The following is a 6621-nucleotide window of genomic DNA, read 5'->3' as shown; positions in this document are numbered from 1 at the left end:
CAGGGTGTTAGAGGGGGGACACATTGAGTTTGCCAGTTCAGGCAGAACGATCGACAGGAAGCCAGGCAGGAAGGAAGACGAGCCCCTACCCATGAAGTGCCATTGTTTGTGTGATGTGACTTGAAGCGGCCAGAAATGACTGATGGTGGGCTTCTCAGCTGCTCTGACCCACTTCTCAAAGCGTCACCAAACACATGGCCTGCTGCAGATGGAGCACACAAAAGGAGGAGCTCAGCTTTTCCCCACAATGTTTAATTTATTTAATTTTGGTACATTGTCCACATCCCAGTATTTTCATATTACAGAATTCATGTGGGTTCAATTCCCAGTTGAACCCAAATTGAGTTAAATTGATAACTGAATTTAACTATAAGCAAGAAAGATTTTACTTTTAAAGAAAGTATATTTTGCAACTGATTTCCTCTACTGAAAACTTATTGTGTGCTTATGATGCAATATGCAATATCTCTTGACAGCCAAGCAAAAGGAGATGTTGCTACAGAGCCAGAGTGCCCAAGTCAAAAACGAAAAACCTATTTAGAGACGAAGTGACGAGATATGAAAGAAAGAGAGAGAGAGAAGAAAGCAACTTCTAGATGCTTTCCTTGTCCAACACACCTGAATCATCTGAATGTTTCGTTACCAGGCTTCTGCAGAACTGAGTGACCGTTGATGAGGGAAGTCAGGTGTGCTGTGTACGATGGCAGAGTAAGGCCATTGGAGATAGAAAAAAGGGAGTAAATTTCAGCCTAAAAAAATCCCACATTTTTCTTTAAAAAAAAAAAACATTTTTGAGAATTAAAAATCAATATTTATTTACTTTTGGAAATGTATGGGTATTTCTAGAAAATTTGTGAGATTAAAAATATTTTTTTTTCTTGCAAATGTTCAATTTTCTAAATAAAAATAATTTTCTTTTCTGGAAAATTTCTGAGATTTATTGCAGAATTTCTGAGTTTTTGATGGAAAGTTGCTTTTGTTTTCTATCCACAATTCATCCAGAAGTTACATAATGGAGGCTCTCCTGTCCTGCGGCTGTGGACCCCTGCTTTACCGATGTGGTTGCAGTCTCCATGGTAGTCATTTGTTGCACTGGCCAATACGCCTCTCCTGCTTCAGGCTCATCACAGTATAATAATTTCACAGCAGGCCCAACGCCTTGACGCCTTGACGGAAGCACGTTCAGTTGGATTCAGGTGGGTTGCCATGGAAACAGTCATTTGTGTACTCGAAGTAGGAAATATGTCACCCTGTTGCACATGAGCCAATCACCTGCAGAACAAAACAGTGTGTTTGTTTTGTGTTATTTGTTTTTAAAGTCAAATCCATTTGGCATATATTTTACATCCTGATCGACACTCCGTGCATAAGGTGGCGCTTATGCAGAAGAAGAAAAAGAAAAGGAGGATGAAGACGTTTGGTGCTGGACATGTCAACACTTGTCCCATGTTGCTAATGAGCACTTTTAGCCACGTCATTCAATGACATACAAGTAGAGAAGGAAGGGAGTATGTATGTATCTTTTTCTTAAGCAGTGGCGGCTTGTTTTTCCTGGTTAATGAATGAATCAAACAGACAAAAGTAGTACTGCTTTGAACATAAAAAACACCTCTCAAGCAGGAATCACATTGCGAATTCAAATGTAAACAAATGACGTCCCCGGCTGCCCATGAGCTCCAGTACAGCTCAGTAATTGGGTTTCTGAGGGCACAGGGCGCGCTCCCCCTGAGAGCACTGCTTTTTATCTTTCAACAGCTGAGATGATTTTCGGGCTTCGTTTTTCCCAATGATGCATCTCTGGTTTAGTTACACCTGTTGACGATTTCAAAACAGACAAGAAATTGATTGCAGACATTTTGTTTCATGCTGGTTCTTTCCAGGCTCCTTTCATCGTCTCAGGAGCAGCAGAGAATGTTTGGGCCCATGGGAATCCAGCTGGGCTCTACGGTAATTTTTAGTGATTGTGTTAGATTTCCAGGAAAGTTTGAACTTAATTGTTGAGAAAATATTGTGAAACTACTGAGGTCCAGTTCGTCTATTTATGTTTTTAAACATAAATAGACATGTGTGCTCTGGGTGTCATGAAACAGTTTGCCAGGACCTCCACCTGGACTACAGCAGGAAGATGAACTCTGCTGGCTCCCATCTGCCCACCACTCCACCACTGGAATGGTTCTCTGGCCCTGTTGGGCTCTTGGCCTCATCCTCGCTGACTGAAGATTGGCCAGATGGCGTTATCTATGAACCAATCGGGCGCCTGGCTCCATACCTCATCCCACAGGTAGCTTTTCCAACAGATGAGCTGTATAAAGAAAGCTGCTTTTATTAAGGGCCAACCAATAGGAGAGCAGGGATGTGATCCACCAGTAATGTGGTAATAAAATAAAATATCTGTATTTTCTGCTGTTGTTTGAGGTAATTCTGGGGTTATTAGCTGTGTTTGTACAAAGCTGTTTAACACTGGTTAAATATTTTGAATTGACAAAACCTATTGTAGGAGCCATATATGCAATATACATTTTATGTTGTTTAAAATGTTATTTTGTATTTATGTAAGTTTGAAAAGGATAAGCATCTGTAATTGTATTGTGTTTCAGCTTGTTATGTGGTGCCTTTTGATTGGTTGTTGTCTAATTAGTTTGAAAAGAGAAAAGGTTTTTGCTTTGTAGAAGTCTGGCACCTGGAGTAACACAGTCTTTTGACCGTCACTTTCTATTTGTTTTGAATCTGTTTGTTATTCTTTGTTGTTCAGTAAAACTTGAAGATAACCATCGGATTCAAGAACTCTTTATTTTTAGAAGAAATGTGTCATGTACGAAAGAGCTTTAAGGGGCTAGGCTAGTGAGAGCTTGCCGCACTTACATCAAGTCAAAAGACTGTCTCATGGGAGGACTCTTTCGAGAACGAAAAGAGGACTTACAGAAGAACGGAGATTCAATTCAACTGAAGGAAACGACGGAGTTGAAGAAATAAAATCTGTAAGTGCAACATTGTTATCAAGAGCGACAGCAGCTTCCTCCGCATCAGCTCGGTTGCTAAGCTAACTTCTTAGCCAAACACGTGTCAACTAGATAAATCCCGTGAACTACGGATAAAGAAATCCTGCATATGAAGGAACTCTTGTCACACATGTTTGTGGACTTTTGAGAAGAGTAAGAAGCCAGGAGGCTCACAGTGTATGTGTAAAGATTTAAAAGTAAAGTAAAACGGGACCATATGGCAGACGAAAGTGAAGTTGCACATGTTGGACAGAAGAGGGAGCCAAAGCCCACAGAACGAGCTCGAGATGACAAAATAATCAGATTAAAAGGAGAAAAGGAGAGGAAAGCTGTCACAGTTGACAAAGGAGAAGAATAACATTGAAAGATTGAAACAGAATGAATGCAATGCTGATTTCATAAAAGAAGAATCTCTTCCAATGTTTGTCAAATGTTAGGGGGAGTATGAATGCATTAATTACGAACTATGTGAACTGATAAGTGAAGATGATAAACGTGAGGACCAAGTTGTGTTCGAAGGTAGACATTCTGAGTTCAAACTTTTCTTACAAAGCATCAAAGAATGGATAAAAGATGCAAAATGCTCTCCTGAGGAGGATGTACATCCACACGACAGTACATCGCAAGGATCAAGTACAAGTACAATGCGACTGAAAATTAAAGCAGAACGTGAAGCGCTTTTAGCAAAAGCAGCAGCAATGAAAAAGAAAGAAGCAATTGAAGTTGAAGAAGCCCGTCTTAGGTTTAGAAAAGAGCAACTAGAAATTGAAATGAAGCTTGCCATTTCAGATGCAAAATTAAAGATGTATGAAGAAAATGAAGATGCTCGGAAGTCTGAGATTAGTTCCTTACAAGCTATGTCAAGGCTCAGAGTTGAATATGTTCGTTCTGCGAGTAAATCAGAAAGGCAGGAAATTTTCTCAGATGATGAACAACAGGCAAACGTTGATCCTCCAGTAACAAAAGTCTCGCTTAAAGGACATTTCAACACATGCCCAATGTTCAGACTCTCATTCAGATGATCTGTACCAGGTTCTGCAGCAACAAAATCACCACACTGAGATGCTCATAAAACAACATAGTATATCTCGACTTCATCAAAGAGAAATTTACAGGTGATCCCCTTTCATATAGATCGTTTATAAGAACTTTTGAACATGCTATTGAGAACCAAACTGATAGTCAACAAGATCGGCTATATTATCTAGAACAGTTCACGGGTGGAGAACCACTAGATCTTGTACGCAGCTGTGAGCACATGAATCCAGACAGGGCTTACAGAGAAGCAAGAGCTTTGCTTGATCGACACTATGGAGATGAGTTGACCATTGCCACAGCATATATTAAAAAGGCTATGGAATGGCCTCAGATAAAACCAGATGACAGAAAAGGACTGAATGCATTTGCCCTATTTCTGATTGGATGTTCTAACACAGTGAATGATGTGGGCTACATGAGTGAAATGATCAATCCAACCAATATGAAAAGCATCTTGTGCAAACTGCCTTATAAACTGAAAGAAAAGTGGAGAAGCAATGCTTACAGCATTCAAGAAAGAAAAGGAACACGAGCCAAGTTTCCTGATCTTGTAGAGTTCATCTACCAACATGCTAAGGTTGCTTATGATTCGCTATTTGGAGATATTCTTGATGTCATGCCAGCTAATCAGAGCAGCACGAAGAAAAAATCTGACCAAGTAAAGGGCCTTTCAAAGAGAAGCAGTTTTGCTGTGAATACATCTTGCACTGAAAAGGACACCACTAAGAGTCAACGTAATATAACAACTTCTTCATTCAAGACGATCAGTGCTTTTCAAAGTCCATGTCTTTATTGTAAGAACAACCATGCTTTGAGTGTTTGTAATAAAATTACAGAAAAGCCTTTGAAAGACAGAATACAGTTTCTGAAGTCGCATGGTCTTTGCATGGTCTAACAGCAGGTCATTTATACAAAGCTTGTAGAAAAAAGGCCTCATGTTCTGACTGTTCTCTTAAGCACCTAACTATTCTACATGTGGTGAAGCAGAATGATGTGTCAGAAGAAAACATGGATGACAACCCACAAAACACAAGTGAAGTTACAAGTGCTCTTGTGTCCACTGGACGTAGAAAAGGTGAAGTCACTGGGGCCGGAGGAAATGAATGTATACTTCCAATTGTGCCTGTGCAGATAAGACACAAGAAAAACAGAAACATCATCAAGACATACGTGTTCCTGGATCAAGGCAGCACAGCAACCTTTTGCACCGAGGATCTGGCCAGAAAGTTGAATGTACGAGGGAAAAAGAAAGAAATCCTTCTTCGAACCATGACACAGGAACAGAAAGTCTGTAGTAATGTTCTTACAGATTTAGAGGTTTGTGGAGTTGATGAACAAGACTTCATCATGCTACCAGATGTGTACACTCAACCCGAGATTCCTGCAACAAAGGGTAATATACCAAAGGAGCAGGATTTGGAGAGATGGCCCTACCTGAAACAAGTTCATCTTCCAAAATTAGAGTCAGATATTGGACTTCTCATTGGTGCTAATGCACACAAGGCTATGGAGCCATGGAAGATCGTCAACAGCCAGAATGACGGACCATATGCTGTGAAAACAGCCCTAGGTTGGGTGATAAATGGACCAATCAGCAGATGTCTAGATAGTGAATCACGTGTCACTAAAAAACAAAATTTTCTTGTTATTCGTATATCTGTATTGAGCATTGAAGACATGCTGGAGAAGCAATATAATACAGATTTCCCAGAGCGACAGTATGAGGACAAACAAGAACTGTCTCAGCAGGATAAGCAGTTCATGCATGCTGTAACTACATCAGCACAGTTCATTGATGGTCATTATTGCATCAAGTTGCCTTTGAAGAATGACAATGTGATAATGCCACACAATCGTGGTAATGCTGAGCAAAGGCTTAACTCCTTGAAGAGGAAGCTAAGTAGAGATTCAAACGTTTGTCAAGACTACAAGGCTTTCATGGACAATATACTGAAAAAAGGTTATGCTGTAAAAGTCCCTGAAGAACAGCTGAGTCGAAGTGATGGTCGAGTATGGTTCATTCCACACCATGGAGTGTACCACCCAAAAAAGAAGAAACTCCGAGTTGTGTTTGATTGTACTGCATCTTATTAGGGAGTTTCATTGAACGATCAATTACTGCAAGGACCTGATCTCACGAACACTCTTATTGGAGTTCTGCTCAGATTTAGACAGGAGCCTGTCGCCATGATGGCAGATATTGAATCTATGTTCTACCAAGTCAGAGTCCCAGACGAAGATGCAGACTTGCTGCGTTTTCTTTGGTGGCCAGATGGTGACGAAACTAAAGAAGCGGCAGAATACAGAATGTGTGTACACCTGTTCGGAGCCACGTCATCACCCAGTTGTGCTTCATATTATGCACTGAGAAGAACTGCTAAAGATGGAGCCACAAATACATCAGAAGAAGCAACACAGACAGTTCTGAAGAACTTCTACATGGATGACTGCCTGAAGTCAGTGCCAACAGAGGAAATAGCAGTCAATCTAGCAAAGGAACTTATGACATTGTGTGAAAGTGGTGGATTTCATCTGACTAAATGGATGAGGAATAACAAAACTCTGTTGTACTCCATTCCTGACA

General features: G+C 40.4%; 1 long non-coding RNA gene across 1 annotated transcript; it reads left to right on the top strand.

Annotated features, from left to right (window-relative positions):
• Positions 1 to 1268: 1268 nt before the first annotated feature.
• LOC129360699 (uncharacterized) lies at positions 1269 to 2359 on the top strand. Its single transcript, XR_008606085.1, has 3 exons — positions 1269 to 1512; positions 1881 to 1947; positions 2062 to 2359. It is a non-coding gene; the product is annotated as an uncharacterized LOC129360699 (long non-coding RNA).
• The last annotated feature ends 4262 nt before the right edge of the window (positions 2360 to 6621 follow it).

This window comes from Poeciliopsis prolifica, unplaced genomic scaffold, assembly GCF_027474105.1.
Source record: "Poeciliopsis prolifica strain line A6 unplaced genomic scaffold, Auburn_PproV2 SCAFFOLD006, whole genome shotgun sequence".
Lineage (NCBI taxonomy): Eukaryota > Metazoa > Chordata > Actinopteri > Cyprinodontiformes > Poeciliidae > Poeciliopsis > Poeciliopsis prolifica.
The sequence above is the reverse complement of the archived record's forward strand: the minus strand, read 5'-3'. Positions and strand labels throughout refer to the sequence as shown.